At 38.5% G+C, this 17,365-nt stretch overlaps 1 long non-coding RNA gene and 1 other non-coding gene across 2 annotated transcripts in view; one reads left to right on the top strand and one right to left on the bottom strand.

The window, feature by feature from the left end:
* LOC139032617 (uncharacterized) overlaps positions 1 to 17,365 on the top strand; it is a 69,560-nt gene that overhangs the window by 28,813 nt on the left and 23,382 nt on the right. The gene's annotated exons all lie outside the window — the stretch shown is intronic.
* On the bottom strand, positions 5,610 to 5,711 carry LOC139032674 (U6 spliceosomal RNA). Its single transcript, XR_011485253.1, has one exon. It is a non-coding gene; the product is annotated as a U6 spliceosomal RNA (small nuclear RNA).

Below are 17,365 nucleotides of genomic sequence, written 5' to 3'. Positions count from 1 at the left end.
ACTTTGGTATATCTCTAATCCTAACATGTTGCTCACTGAAAGTTACTGCTCAGTACATTATTTTAAAAATTCATGTTTACTTCCAGAAAGCCAATTACCTTGAAATGTCAGATGACCTGGATATTTGAACATATCCTATTCATCTCTAAGTTAAAGGCATCAGTTCAGTTCAGTTCAGTTGCTCAGTCACGTCCAACTGCAGCACGCCAGGCCTCCCAGTCCATCACCAATTCTCAGAGCTTGCTCAAACTCATGTCCATTGAGTCAGTGATGCCATCCAACCATCTCATCCTCTGTTGTCCCCTTTTCCTCCCGCTTTCAATCTTTCTCAGCATCAGGGTCTTTTCCAATGAGTTCTTCACTTTTAGGTGTCCAAAGTATTGGAGTTTCAGCTTCAGCATCAATCCTTCCAATGAATATTCAGGACCAATTTCCTTTAGGATTGACGGGTTGGATCTCCTTGCAGTCCAAGGGACTCTCAAGAGTATTCTTCAACACCACAGTTTAAAAGCATCAATTTTTCAGCACTCAGCTTTCTTTATAGTCCAATTCTCACATCCATACATGACTACTAGAAAAAACATAGTTTTGACTAGATGGACCTTTGTCAGCAAAGTAATGTCTCTGCTTTTAAGTATGCTGTCTAGGTTGGTCATAGTTTTTCTTCCAAGGAGCAAGCATCTTTTAATTTCAAGACTGCAGTCACCATCTGCAGCGATTTTGGAGCTCAAGAAAATAAAATCTCTTGCTATTTCCATTGTTTACCCATCGACTTGCCATGAAGTGATGAGACTGGATGCCATGATCTTAGTTTTCTGAATGTTGAGTTTTAAGCCAACTTTTTCACCCTCCTCTTTCACTTTCATCAAGAGGCTCTTTAGTTCTTCTTCACTTTCTGCCATAAGGGTAATGTCATCTGCATATCTGAGGTTATTGATATTTCTCCTGATAATCTTGATTCCAGCTTGTGCTTCATCCAGTCCAGCATTTCACATGATGTATTCTGCATATAAGTTAAAGAAGCAGAGTAACAATACACAGCCTTGACATACTCCTTTCTCAATTTGGAACCAGTCTATTTTTCCATGTCCAGTTCTAACTGTTGCTTCTTGACCTGGATACAGGTTTCTCAGGAGGCAGGTAAGGTGGTCTGCTATTCCCATCTAAGAATTTTCCACAGTTTGTTGTGATCCACACAGTCAAAGGCTTTGGTGTAGTCAATAAAGGAGAAGTAGATTTCTTTCTGGAACTCTCTAGCTTTTTTGATGATCCAGCGGATGTTGGCAATTTGATCTCTGGTTCTTCTGCCTTTCCTAAATCCAGGTTGAACATCTGGAAATTCATGGTTCATGTACTGTTGAAGTCTGGCTTGCAGAATTTTGAGCATTACTTTGCTGGCGTGTGAGATGTATGCAATTTGTGTGGTAGGTGGAACATTCTTTGGCATTACCTTTCTTTGGGACTGGAATAAAAACTGATCTTTGAAGTTAAAGGTATAGTTTCCTAAAGGAGAGGTCTTTATTTTAATAAGTAATGAATCTTTGTTCTTATCAAGTGCTGTGCAGTTGTTTACATCATTTGGTGTTTCCAACACCTCAACCTAACCACTTTGATCCACATTCTCCTTTATTCCAAGTTCTCTTAGGAAATTGGTTCAAAATTGTACCAAGTGAAATATGGATAAAAATAAATTTCCGTCAGAGAGGTAAACATTAGCAATGCAGGAGACACAGAAACTGTGGGTTTGCTCCCTCAGTCAGGAAGATCCCCTGGAGGAGGGCACGGCAACCCACTCTAGTATTCTTGCCTGGAGAATCCCATGGACAGAGGAGCCTGGTGGGCTACAGTCCATATAGTCACTCAGAGTTGGACATGCCTGAGCGACTGAGCATGCACCCTCGCATGATTGATTTCTGTGGAAGATAACGTTTTATCATGTATGAATGTTCCCCCCCCACAGCTTTAGTGAAATATTATTGACATACAAAATTGTGTAAATTTCAGATATATAATGTGATGATAAGATGCACATATCTGTTGCTGCATTGTTACCACAACATTAGTTAAAACATTAATCCCCTCATATAATTACATTTTTTTTTGATAGTAAGAATGTTTACAATCTAGTCTCAGGAACTTTCATGTATATAATACAGTGAATGTCTTTTAGAAAGTGGATATATTAATTTCAGCTCAGACAGTTGCTCTCTGAAAATGAGATCAGGGTAAAGAGCAGAAATTTAAGTTTACGTGGGAAAATTTGCTTCAAATTGGGCTGAAAAGATTCATTATAATACAATGCACTTGGAAACTGTCAGGCTTGTGAGTTGCCAAATGCTCCTTGGAATGAGGAGCTGCAGGCGATTTTGAATCTGAGCCATTTGCTGTCACATAAATAGGAAGGCCAACTTCCTTAAAAGATATACATTCTCTTCAACTCTGGATATCAGAAGATCACTGATAATTTTAAGTGTGATTTTGTCCTAAATGTCTGTATCAAAACTCTTTTGTCTTTTCTTAGGAATGCATCCTTGGAGCTCAAGTCCCTGCATATAATTTATCTGGGATGAAAAATGGGATCCCTTTCAGTTTTGATTATAAAGCTCTTTGGGGCTATTTTCCTTCAGTCTAATTTGATTGATTTGCTGCTTTTCATACTTGCTGACAGATATTAATATAATATTTTTACTTTAAAAATAAAGGATAAGGTAACTAACTTGTGGAAGATACTTAATGATGGGGTATTTTTTATAATAAAATTTATTTAACACATTTGGAAAAAATACTTCTAAATATTTTATTAATTATTGTAACTGTATCCTATGTAAATAATTCTCCATATAGGTCAAATTACTTACCAGGTAGTGAAATCCATGCTATATTACTAACAGATTAGGAATTGATATATAGCTCTGGACATATTAATAAAATAACAGAAGTGAAGCAATAAATCATGACCTGATTAAGGTCCTTCACTCATCAAATGAGAACTCAGAGCTCAGTAAGATAAATCACTGATTTTCCCATTCTGACTTACTGTCTCTCACTCTCCTCCCACTTTCCCTCCTCCTTCATTTTAAAAATAAAAATAATTGTCTACAACAAGCAACTCTTTTCTGAAGATCAGTCTGAAGCCAGTGCTCTTATGAATGAACTCCACATTAAACCTTGTGAAATCTTATAAACAAGGACTATACTTTTAAGGTCTTTTGGAGAAACTATGGTGTACCCACTAAAATCCAATTGATTTTCTTTCTTTTTTTCCAATTGATTTTCAAGAGAGATCACGTGGACTGGGAATGGGGCATTTGTGGAGTCCCAGGTCCCTGTGGACCAATGTGCTGTGTATTTTCATCCAATCCTAACCTAGACACCTTTGCTTGACTGCAGATAACATTGACACCCTAGACAGAAAATTAAAGGCCACTGGGATTGCATAAATAAATAAATATTGTATAACCATGCATACAAGTAGGAACTTAAGTGTGTTTCATAAAAAGGCAAGTGAAAGACTTGTATAAATATAAACTTGTATATAAAATTAGGTATAAAATATAAAATTGTATGTAAATAAAATGAAAGTCTCAATTCAACAGCTGAAAATTATAAAGTAATTAGACCAATGATTAAAAACATTATAGATATATCTATATCTATAAAATATGTGTCCCTATAGTATATAGATATATAAGATTTAGATATATCTATAAATATATACATAGATAACTATATAAGATATATATAAATTATAAAATACAGATATTTATAAAACTTTTAATCATTGGTCCTACTGCTCTATAGTGCTTTTCAACTATTCAGCTGTGATTCTCAATTTCTGAAATATGTATCATTTATACACTTTGTGTTCAAGGAAATATTTTCAAATCTTTCTCCTTCTTTCATAAGTAGAACATTTTTCCAATGAGTTCACAGTCAAGAGGAATTAAAAATAGATGAAAAGTCTTTTATGCCAATTACTTTTATAGGATACACATCCTAAATGTTAACATTACCATGAGTTCCCTTTAATGACATCAAAATGGTAATAATGAAAATATGATAAACATATTCATCATGAAATTACTAACTTTATTTTTTTATGCTTCTATTTGATTGGCATTGATAAATTTATGCTCTACCATGATTGTTCAGCATAGATTCCTGTGAATTCCATTGCTGTTTATAGCATAGTTTCCTGTTCCACTAATATGTGTGTTTATATAGGAAACATCTTCATTTCAGATGTATGTTTTTATTTGCAGTTATAGGGCATCAGAGATAAAGAAATGATGGGATCCACATTGTCCCTGCTATAGTAAGTCCAGTTCTGAAACTAAGAAATGGTAATAGTTTTATCCTTGACAAAATGTAATGTGCAAACAGTTATACTTTTCTATTCTGCTGATTTAAATTTCCCATGTTAAAACAGAAAGTGCAGTGTGTATGTGTGCATTCTTTAGAATGCTTTAAATCCTAACAAATTCTCATCTATTAAATTGCAAGTTTTAAAGTAAGAAAATGGATGGCAGGTTTTGTTTATTTGTTTGTTTTGGTATCTTTGTGATTATGCAAGTAACATTAGAAGCAGATAAGAAGTCCTGGACTTAAGATGAGAACACACTAGATGGTGCTGTTATCCTGACGGCAGGGACGCGCAGGACGCAGAGCTGGTTAGAAGAAAGCTGGGATAAAAGAAATAATGTGCAGGCTGCATATTGGGTTTTGTCTTCCACCAGGATACACTAATACAAGATCACATAATTCACTTTCACAGCATTTGTATTTTACTTAGAAATGACTTGCTGAAGTTTTGCCTTAGCACAGCCTTGCTTTAATAAACAGGTGCATGTGCGTGTATGTGAACATACATCTGTGTTCAAGATGGGGCAACTGTTCTGGTTTTACCTAATTCTATCTCCTGGGTCTTTCTTTCTTTTTTTGATTTATTTTTTCATTGCAGGATAATTGCTTTATAGAATTCTGTTGTTTTCTGTCAAACCTCAGCATGAATCAGCCACAGGTATACATACATCCCTTCCCTTTTGAACCTCCCTCTCATCTCCCTCCCCATCCCACCCCTCTAGATTTGAGTTCCCTGAGCCATACAGAAAATTCCTGTTGGCTATCTATTTTACACACGGTAATGTAAGTGTCCACGTTACTCTTTCCATACATCTCACCCTCTCCTCCCCTCTCGCCATGTCCATAAGTCTGTTCTCTATGTCTGTTTCTCCACTGCTGCCCTGTAAATAAGTTCTTCAGTACCATTCTTCTAGATTCCACATATATGCATTAGAATATGATATTTATCTTCCTCTTTCTGGCTTACTTCACTCTGTATAATAGGCTCTAGGTTCATCCCCCTCATCAGAACTGACTCAAATGTGTTCCTTTTTATGGCTGAGTAATATTCCATTGTGTATATGTACCACAACTTCTTTATCCATTCATCTGTGGATGGACATCTAGGTTGCTTCCGTGTTCTAGCTATTGTAAATAGTGCTGCAGTGAACAATGGGATACATGTGTCTTTTTCAATTTTGGTTTCCTCAGGGTTCATGCCTAGGGGTGGGATTGCCGGGTCATATGGTGGTTTTATTCCTAGTTCTAAAAATATGGAATGCTTGATGAATTTACGTTTCATTTGTACAGGGGCCGTGCTAATCTCTGTATTGTTCCAATTTTAGAATATGTGCTGCCAAAGTGAGCACCTCCTGGGTCTTTCTTAAAGGCACATAAGGTTCCCATCAGACTTCCCTGGACCTGGCTTACATCCTTCCAGCTGCTTGTCCCTCATGTTTTTTTCCCTCCTATGGGGTGACTCCATCACCTGTTTCTAACAATGTCTTGCTTATTCTACAAGACCAGATTCAAATGGTAAGCCTTCCAGGAAGCTGTTCTGGACTGCTTTTTATTCTTTCTCTGCTTTGAAGTTCTGTAAGTCCTTGTACTTTTCTTATGCATATCATACTTGCCTTGTGTTTTTTGTATACTTGCTGCTGCTGCTAAGTCACTTCAGTAGTGTCCGACTCTGGGCGACCCCATAGACGGCAGCCCACCGGGCTCCTCCACCAGGCAAGAACACTGGAGTGGGTTGCCATTTCCTTCTCCAATGCATGAAAGTGAAAAGGGAAAGGGAAGTTGCTCAGTCGTGTCCGACTCTTAGCGACTCCATGGACTGCAGCCCACCAGGCTCCTCCGTCCATGGGATTCTCCAGGCAAGAGGACTGGAGTGGGGTGCCATTGCGTTTTCCAACTTGTATACTTACTATCCTGTAAACTCCTGGAGAACATGGACAATTTTAATGCAATTTTGTCTCCTTCCTGTTCCTTTATCAACTTTTCCATAAGGTACTACATCTTGTGAGTAACTGGTCCTCACAAATGTACATGCAAGGAAGGATTAAAAGAATTATGAAATGGATTTCTTTTTTTTTTTTTTAACATTTGAGAACAATGATTAATTGCCTGGAAAGAAGTGATCCACAATATTAATAACAGCTTTCTTTGTGTATAGCCTAAGTGATATTTACATATTTTCTCAGTTTAAAACATTCTATTGGTTTTTTTTTTTTTTTTTTTGGCTGACACACAGAATCACTGACTCAAACAACTAAAACAGTGGGTTTGAAGTCACTCTCTGAGGGATCTAGGATTCCCAGTTTAGATTTTTTGCTTCAACCTAAAAAGCAAAATGCATTTGACTTTGGATCTTTTAGTGAATATCTGATCAAGATGGTAATTAAGGTATCAGAAATTATCTGAAAATGACAATATTGAGCCTGTCATACAGTAGGATTCAGATGAAAATCTTTGCTGCTCACCGAAAATGACTTATTACACACGTTGGGCAATCCCTTCATTGATTCTCTTTTGACATAGACAATAGGGTGTGAACTTTTCTCAGCTATAAAATGGCAGTAATTTATGTACCTCACAGAGGTTTTAAGGTGATTAAATGGCATGGCATATACACAGCAGCCTGCTTAGAGCTGGTTTATATTCATTTTCTTATTTTCATCAGAGTCAGACAGTCTCTTTTTAGATAATTACACCAAAGCCCAGGCCTCCTGACTTCAAGTTCAGGGCCGCTTCTACCTTATGGATGCTGTTTGGTTTGCCTTTACATATGTCAACTGAAAAAAAATGTACAACTTGAGAGTTGTGAGTTAAGTTTTATTTGGGGGCAAAATGAGGACTGCAGCCCAGGAGTCAGCATCTCAGAGAGCTCTGAAAGACTGCTCCCAAGTGGCAGTGGGAGAAGGTCAATATATAAGGTTTTGGTGAAGGGGGAGTTCAGTATCATGAAGCACTCATTTTACAAAAAGCTTTTTGTTAGTCATGAGGATCTGATGTCACCATGAAGGGATTCAGTGCTTCTCTAGGTATAAGGAGATGCAAGGATTGAGATCATAAAATCTGTTCCTAAAAGCATCCAACTATCTAAAGACCTATCCCACCAGATTCCCTGGAGCACAGAGGGCCTTACTGCACTCTGAATTCCCTCAGCGGGTATTGAAGGCCGACAGCTATAGCAGCATGGAGTTCAATCGCAGTAGAGGCAGATGGCAAATGTCTTTGTTGTTCATTCATTGGCAATGCCCTTGGTAAGTGCCAATTTGCAGTTGATATATACTTTAATTTCTTTTCAGTTATAATAGCTTTCCTTTTGCATCTGTAAAGAGTATAGCATGTCAGGGAAATATAGGCCAAGCTGTAGATTCTGCTCAATATTAGAATTTCCACAATTATAAACAGTCAATATTTTAGACATTAGTTCATTCCCTTTCCAATATTTCTAAACTTTGAAATAAAGTCAAAGCCTGGGTGATTAGAGCACTTGAACTTTCACTCATAATTTGCTGTCTTTTTTGAGATTGTGAATTAAATGATCCCTTTGGCTATATTTTTCTTCCCTGGTGGCTCAGATGGTAAAAAAAAAATCTACCTGCAATGTAGGAGACCTGGGTTTGATCCCTGGGTTGGGAAGATCCCCTGGAGGAGGACATGGCAACCCACTCCCGTCTTCTTCCCTGGACAATCCCCATGGGCAGGGGAGCCTGACAGGCTATAGTACACAGGGTCGCAAAGAGTCAAGGACACGACTGAGTGAAAATACGTTGGCTGTATGTGTGTTTCTGGCTTAATCAGTAAGGGCATCAGATTCTTAGTTGTTAATAAGCTGCCCCCTGACCTCCCTGATGTGTCTTCCAATTATCAGAGCCAGAACTGCAGGACCTCTCTCCCCACCCTTTCAACCCACTGTCTTCAAGGGCTTCATAGATTAACAAAGATCTAGACTTCTGAGTCAGCACTGCATCTACCTAAGACCTTGTGTCTACATTTTAGTAGCAGCAATCTTGTGTTCTCCCCATGAGAAGTCTAAAGTCTGTTTTTTTCTGGCTGTTTTCTATAACCAGCTCATAATTTCTTCTCTGTGAGAGCTCCTAATCTGATGATGATTTTTTATATTAGCACTTTTTTTGTTTTTTCAGTGTGAAGCTTCTGGAGATTACGATCCATCAGGGCAGGTAGTTCTAGGTTACTGACCCAAAGAACTATAGGAAAATATTTAAAGAGATTTATTGAGAATGACTCTACACCCTAGAAAGAGAACCAAATGGACATCAAATAATTCTGATAGGAGAATCCATCTCCATTTACCTCTTCACCATCAATTGTGCTAACACTTTGCCATTGTGATTAAGAGAAAGACTCTTTCCAGGCCTGCTGCCTCTTTCATTCCGATTCTGGTCTGTGCCCCACAAGTGATGTAGCGAACTCCTAGCATCCAGCACTCTTAGAACTACTTTCAGATTCTACATTTCTGTTGATGCAATTGCTTAGTTTGCCTTAAATATTAAATGTTTATTACTCACTTTTTATCAATGTTTAAAGTGCCCTGGAGAATGATGGTTGCCAAGTTGGGATGTTAGCATGGGAATGGCTGGTTTCCAAGGTCTCTGTCTCCATGAGCTCTGTTTTCAGTTCTCTCTGAACTGCCTGCTTCCCTGCAGCAAAGAGGAAGGTTATTGTCCACATTTTCTCATGAGAAGAATTCCCTCTTGGCTTGAAGTACAATTTGTAAATAATAAATGCAACCATATTAAGATTCTTTTCATTTTATACAATTTAACATCCCTCCTGGTAGCAATGGTTCAGGGAAATACTAGTTTGTATTTTTACAGTTTTTTTCTGAAATTCTTCCTCATTATGGTGAGGGTTAGCATTATACCTTAAGCTAAACTTTGTTATCATATGAATTACAAGAACAATGTTTGGCTTTGGGACCTGATTAATTCAGCACACTCTGTTGATGCTTTCAAGTCTGAAATGTACAGGGGTTTTTTTGTTGTTATTTTAGGTTGTTTTCTTCTGTATATTCACAAGCAGCTTCCAACCTCCCATTCACAGGAAGACATCTAGAAGCAACAGCACTGTCTGTTCTTCAGTCTCTATGTAATTCACTCTATAGCATGTTTACATTCTTCTGGGAAAAAAAAGCTTAAGATTTTATACACTGTGACTCTCATAAAAATTCCTTGAGAAATTTTTATCATCTGTTATGTAGTCTGTGTCCAAGAAGATAACAAAAATTTAAAAACTAACTTATTAGTTAGCGAAAGCAGTCACAAGACTGGTTTGTCACAAGAGAAACCGGATCCAAATTCATCATCAAAGTCTGTTAAAATCTTTTTTGTAACAAATTAGGAAGTATAAAGATATATCATGGATTTCAAATGCCTTGTTGAGTGCTTGAGTCATTGGCAGTGATTTTCCAAACAACTGGAGGTCTACTAATAGTGAACATATTTAAGTCATTAAATGACAGCATAGCTTTGATTGACAGAAATCCTAATTAAACATTTCTGGGAGTGGTTTTATTTGTTTTGACAGGAAATGATTGTCAACTAGTATTGCATTGCAAGAAAGAATCATGTGAACATCATTGAAGCCATCTTTGAAATGTGTTTCCTGGTTTGGCAGGACACCTGCAGAAGATGATGACCAGTAGGCTATTCTGAAACACTGCTGTGTGTTAAGAAATGGGATGGTTGCAAGGAGGGTATGGAGGAGAAATGCCTTCAAGTTTCTCTAAAATACAACCTCAACAATACTGAATGGGGGGGGGGTTGAATTCCTAAGAAAGAACAATAGCATATACCAGTCAACCTGAATCTAAGATCAGTGTGCAAACAGTGTTAGATAGTTGGAAAATATTCTGAGAGCAGTTTACAGCCCAAGGAATGCATTACTTTATGTATAATGGAAGACACCATGTATCTTTCCTATAGGAACTATACATATCCATAGTGATCCTATCCTAAAATCCTATAATTAAGTAGGATTTATTGCTCTATATTAAGGATATTAATAATTGATCTGGCAAGTTTAATGAAAGTATATTTTATGAAACGAATCAAATTTTTGAAGTAAATGTCATTTGGATCTCTTACTTTTCACTTACATCTGAAACTCTAAACACTTTGTTTTTCATGTGTAAAGCTTCCAACTCCAATGGAGATACTTCACTGTAAACACCTTATTTACCTTTCTCTAGAAAGTCCATTGATTCTAAAACCTGTCCTCTTAATGTTAATTCTTAATCCTTTATAAGAGAATTTTAGATACCAAGGGAACATTTCATGCAAAGATGGGCTCAATAATGGACAAAAAACAGTATGAACCTAACAGAAGCAGAATATATTAAGAAGAGGTGGCAAGAATATGCAGAGGAACTGTGTGATATTGTACAGGAAGTGGAGATCAAGACCATCCTCAAGAAAAAGAAATGCAAAAAGGCAAAATGGTTGTCTGAGGAGGCCTTACAAGTAGCAGAGTTCCAAAGAATAGCAAGGAGGGATAAGAAAGTCTTCCTCGGTGATCAATGCAAAGAAATAGAGGAAAACAATAGAATGGAAAAGACTAGAGATCTCTTCAAGAAAATTAGATACCAAGGGAACATTTCATGCAAAGGTGGAAACAATAAAGGACAGAAATGGTATGGATCTAACAGAAGCAGAAGATATTAAGAAGAGGTAGCAAGAATAAACAGAAGAACTATACAAAAAGAGATTTTAAAAAGATCTTAATGACCCAGAGGATGTGATGGTTGGATGGCATCACAACTTATGTCCAACTCGATGGACATAGTTTGAGTAAGCTCCGGGAGTTGGTGATGGACAGGGAAGCCTGGTGTGCTACAGGCCATGCGGTCACAAAGAGTCAGACACAACTGAGTGACTGAACTGAACTGAATGACCCAGATAACTACGATGGTGTGGTCACTTACCTAGAACCAGACATCCTGGAATACAAAGTCAAGTGGGCCTTAGGAAGCATCACTAGGAACAAAGCTAGTGGAGGTGATGGAATTCCAGTTGAGCTATTTCAAATCCTAAAAGATGATGCTGTGGAAGTGCTGCACTCAATATGCCAGCAAATTTGGAAAACTCAGCAGTGGCCACAGGACTGGAATAAGGCCAGTTTTCATTCCAATTCCAAAGAAAGGCAATGTTCAAACTACCACACAATTTCACTCATCTCACATGCTAGCAAAGTAATGCTCAAAATTCTCCAAGTGAGGCTTTGATAATACATAAATGGAGACCCTCCAGATGTTCAAGCTAGTTTTAGAAAAGGCAGAGGAACCAGAGATCAAATTGCTGACATCTGTTGGATTATAGAAAAAGCAAGAGAGTTCCAGAAAAACATCTACTTCTGCTTTATTGACTATACTAAAGCCTTTGACTGGCTGGATCACAACAAACTGTGGAAAAATTCTTCAAGAGATGGGAATACCAGAACACCTTACATGCCTTCTGAGAAACCTGTATTCAGGTCAAGAAGCAACAGTTAGAATTGGAGATGGAACAATGGACTGGTTCCAAGTTGGGAAAAGAGTATATCAAGGCAGTATGTTGTCACCCTGCTTATTTAATTTATATGCAGAGTACATAATGTGAAATTCCATATGAAGTATAAGCTGGAATCCAGATTATTGGGAGAAATATCAATAACCTCAGATATGCAGATGACACCACACTTATGGCAGAAAGTGAAGAGGAACTAAAGAGCCTCTTGATGAAAGTGGAAGAGGAGAGTGAAAAAGTTGGCTTAAAGCTCAACAATCAGAAAATTAAGACCATGGCATCTGGTCCTATCACTTCATGGCAAATAGATGGGGAAACAGTGGAAATGGTGACAGACTTTATTTTCTTAGGCTCCAAAATCACTGCATATGGTGATTGCAGCCATGAAATTAAAAGACACTTACTCCTTGGAAGGAAAACTATGGCCAACCCAGATAGCATATTAAAAAGCAGAGACATTACTTTGCTGACAAAATTTCATCTAGTCAAAGCTATATGGTTTTTCCAGTAGTCATGTATGGATGTGAGAGTTGGACCATAAAGAAAGCTGAGTGCCAAAGAATTGATGCTTTTGAGCTGTGGTGTTGGAGAAGACTCTTGAGAGTCCCTTGGACTGCAAGGAGATCAAACCAGTCAATCCTAAAGGAAATCAGACCTGAATATTCTTTGGAAGGATTGATGTAGAAGCTGAAGCTCTAATACTTTGACCTCCTGATATGAAGATCTGACTCATTTGGAAAGACCCTGTTGCTGGGAAAGATTAAAGGCAGGAGAAGGGGATGACAGAGGATGAGATGGTTAGATGGCATCATCAACTTGATGGACATGAGTTTAAGGAAACTCTGGGAGCTGGTGGAGGACCGGGAAGCCTGAGGTGCTGCAGTCCATGGGGTTGCAAAGAGTCAGACACAACTGAGCGATTGAACAATGACAACAGAAATCCTCTTAATCCTGAAAACTGACCTCTTAATTCTATTAGATTTATGTTCTGTTACAATTTGACAATAATGAAAAAACATCGTAGTGAACACCAGGATAAGATTCTAAGTGGTACAAAACCCTGTGCATTGTATGATGCTATGAATCTGCCATGATGAAATGAGGGAAATAACACCTTTAATTTGCACAGAAGACATTTTCATATACACAAAGGATTTTGGGAAAATAGGTGCTTGATGTTAAGATATTGACAAATGAATTTGCCTGACATTGGCTTTTGAACCTGGGACATATTAGTTTAGGGCTGTACAGGCTTGGTATATCCCAGAGAAAGTTGATGTGGTAGCCTCAGGTGTGGACTCTGACCAAACTGTATCTCATTCTCTCAATTTACTCTCTCTCTCCCCACTGCCCTCTCCCACACTCTTTCTATCGTTTGCTTAAGTCTGAACCTTAGCATTATTGCAATAATATAGTTTGCTTGTACCAATAACTTTCTTGTCAGGAGACATCTGTTCTGTTATGAACAGTCTCTCTTAGTAAAGCATCAATCATGTCTTACTTGTAAAGCAAAACACATTTTTGGGGTCTCTAGATAGCAAAATACTGCTGAGAAAACAAACTGTGCAGAAATATTAACTGTGGCACGTTAATATATGTATTCTGAGCGCTTTTTGTTTGTCTACCATTGTGTGCCATTGGTGATTCTGACAGCATGAGCTGCTGACCTCTTGTCTCTGGAACCACAGAGGACTCATCAATGTCCTCCCTAGAAGCTTGTAATGGGCTGATTGCCATGGAGATCCACACGATGAGAATATGATGCTGTATTTTAGGAGCTTTGGTCCAAAATGCTAAAAGCACAATTGATAAAATGTTGCAATTGTTCTGAGTGATTTTCAAAGCTTGAACCCATAGTGTCAAGCTACTTGTGAAGTTTGAGTCAGTCATCTGGGTTGCTTTGCTTCACGGACATCAGACATGTGGATGGTGGACCTGAGCTTCTGATTAGCATCCTGATGGCTTTGACAGCCCTTTGCTGTCGGGCTCACTGCTTGCATTTATAAAATGTGATTCTTTGCTTTGGGGCCAGATTATTACTTTCTAAGCGCCTATCAACTTCATGTGTAATGGCTTATATTGGATATGTTGTTCTTTGCCTGCATCAAGGCTTCAAGTGGGGTATAAGAGAGAAATTATTATAGTTTGGGTAAATATTTCTGTACCAGAAGCCAACCTTGGATGTTGTTAGGACTAAAAGTAATGTGTCAATCAGTGTTCAGTTAGAAAAAAAAAATCATGGTATGTATTTCAAGTGGGAGGGGTTGGGTACAAAGGACTTATGAGGACTGGCAGAGCAAAGGGGAGGAAGAGAAGGAGGCAAGGCAATAAAAAGGAAGGAGTGATGTGCAGAGATCAGGATCCTGCCGGTGCTCCTAGCTCGGCCCCCAGAACTTGCACCTGCAGCTTCCTGGAGCTTCCCCAGCCAGCAGGCACCACTCTGGGGGTGCGGGGGCAGCCCTTCCCCACCGTTCCAACAGCAAAAGTCCCCAGCTGCCAGCAGCGTCCACTGCCGTGGGAACCAGAGCAGAAAACTTCTCTGTTCCTCCTGCTTTCCGATCTCTTGACCACACTTTTAAATGACAGAACTGAACAGGGAGTTGAATGACCAGGGAAGGGAGTGTGGGGAGCATAGTCTGCAGAACCCCAGAACCCAGGGCGGACAATAGAGGGACAGGGGTGGACCTAGAGACAAGGGGTGAATGAACAGCACCAGGACACATCAGAGTCAGTGGTGTTCTGCTTGGCTGATGTTTTATACTCATAAAATCAGACGATCATTAACATCTAAGACAAGACATGAAGATTGGTTATAAAGGGAGGTATGGACAGGGGAGAGTTGTTACAGAAGCATAGGGAGTGATCAGTGGAGGTTTTCAAGGTGGGAAGGACACTTTCCTGTATAGCCTGTCAGCCTGCCTTTCAAGTAAACTAAGGCAGCAGAGCTTTTAAAAATTATTACTTTTCGTTTCTCAAGCAATATATAAATGTATTCTCCTTCTAAGACATTAGATTTTTTATTGAAGTACAGTTGACATACAATATCATGTTAGTTTCAGGTGTATAGCACAGTGACATGACCATCAAATGCATTATGAAATGTTCATGAGGCAAGCTCAGCCACTGTCTGTCACCCATACAAAGTTATTCCAGTGTTATTGGTTCTATTCCTTATGCTGGGATCAATTCGTTCTAAAACTGCCTGTATTTATTTTATAGTTGAAAGTTCGTATCTCTTTGCTGTTCAGTCGTTCAGTTGTGTCCAGTCGTTCAGTCGTGTCCAGTTCTAACTGTTGCTTCTCGACCTGCATACAGGTTTCTTAGGAGGTAGGTTAGGTGGTCTGGTATTCCCATCTCTTTAAGAATTTTCCACAATGTGTAGTGATCCACACAGGGGCTTTAGTGTAGTCAGTGAAGGAAGCAGAATTGTATCTCTTAATCCCCTTCATCTGTTTTGTGCAACCCCTTCACCCCGCTCCCCTCTGTGACCAGCACTTTGTTCTCTTTATCTGTTTTCTTTTGTTTATTTTGCTTTCATTTTTCACAAATAAATGAGACCATCCATGTTATCATAAATGGCAAGATTTCATTTATGACTAATATCCTATTATATATATATAGTGTGTATATGTACACACATATAAATACAAACAAGCACATCTTCTTTACCCACTTAACCATCCACTGATGGACATTTAGGTTGCTTCTATAGTTTGGCTATTGCAAACAATTCTGTAATGAACATAGAGATGTATATACGTTTTTGAACTCGTGTTTTTATTTTCTTCAGTAGATAACCCAGAAGTGAACTTGCTGCATCCTATTGTAATCTATTTTTAACCTTTTGGAAACTCAATACTGTTCTCCACAGTTTATAGTTCCATTCAGTTTAGTCGCTCAGTTGTATCCGACTCTTTGTGACCCCATGGACTGCAGCACGCCAGGCTTCCCTGTCTATCACCAACTCCCAGAGCTTGCTCAAACTCATGTCCATTGAGTCAGTGATGCCATCCAACCATCTCATCCTCTGCCATCCCCTTCTCCTCCTGCCTTCAATCTTTCCCAGCATCAGGGCCTTTTCCAATGAGTCCATTCTTTGCAACAGGTGGCCAAAGTATTGGAGCTTCACCTTCTACATTTGTGTTTCCAGTGAATATTCAGGGCTAAATTCCTTTAGGATGGACTGGTTGGATCTCCTTGCAGTCCAAGGGACTTTCAAGAGTCTTCTCCAACACCACAGTTCAAAAGCATCAGTGTTTTGGTGCTCAGCTTTTTTTATAGTCCAACTCACATCCATACGTGGCTACTAGAAAAACCACAGCTTTGACTAGACAGACCTTTGTCAGCCAACTAATGTCTCTGCTTTTTAATATGCTGTCTAGTTTGGTTATAGTTTTTCTTCCAAGGAGCAAGCGTCTTTTAATTTCATGGCTGCAGTCACCATCTGCAGTGATTCTGGAGCCCAAGAAAATAAAGTCTGTCACTGTTTCCACAGGTTACATTCTCTACCAATTTACATTCCCATCAACAGTGTATGAGGATTCCTTTTCTCATCCTCACCACATCCACATCCTCACCAACACATGTTATTTGTTATCTTTTTGATGACAGCTATTCTGGCATTTGTGAGGTCATCTCTCACTGTGGTTCTGATTTACACTTCCCTGATGATTAGTAATCTTTCCACTTGAAGACATTAACACTTATAGGTGCAGGCTTATCCTCCTTTGTTTATCAAGCCAACCCTAGTAACTTTCCGAGAAATAAGTCAGTTTGATATGTATCCAGAGCCTGAAATATCCTTCAGTAGAAAAATGACCAAGTAAAATGTAGCATCATTATTCTATGGAATATTTATGCTGCTTTTTAAGAGGACAAAGTAGATGTGTGAAGTTTTCATGAATAGCAAGTGAAAAATTGAATTCGTAGAATACACCATATGGTCCACTTATGGGTTTCTTATAGGCATAAAAAAATGACATCTTATTCCATTTATCTAACATTTAGGTGGTTTCCATCTCATGACTATTGTAAATAATGCTGCTATGAACTCTGGATATGCATCTTTTCGAATCAGTATAGAGAACAAACTAGTGGTGGGTTATTGGTTGGGAGAGGGAAGGGAGGAGGGGCAATACATAGGTAAGGGATTAAGAAATACAAATTATTAGGTTTAAAATAAGCTACAATGAGACTTCCCTGGAGGTCCAGTGGTTAAGGCTCCTACTCCAAATGCAGGGAGCCCAGGTTCAATCCCTGGTCAAGAACTAAGATACTACGTGCTGCCTGGCTCAAACCCACCACCACAACAAAATAAATCCCTTGAAAGCACACACAAAATATGCAATTGCCCATGAAAATAAATGCAAATAATTTACTGGTATATATGTGTTAAAAAAAATCTATAAGGATGTATTGTACAACATGGAGAATACTGTAAATATTTTATAATAATTATAAATAGGGTATAACTTCTTAAAATTGTTAATCAC

The sequence above is a fragment of the Odocoileus virginianus genome, chromosome 32 (assembly GCF_023699985.2).
Source record: "Odocoileus virginianus isolate 20LAN1187 ecotype Illinois chromosome 32, Ovbor_1.2, whole genome shotgun sequence".
NCBI lineage: Eukaryota > Metazoa > Chordata > Mammalia > Artiodactyla > Cervidae > Odocoileus > Odocoileus virginianus.
This window is presented reverse-complemented; position numbering and strand designations above follow the sequence as displayed.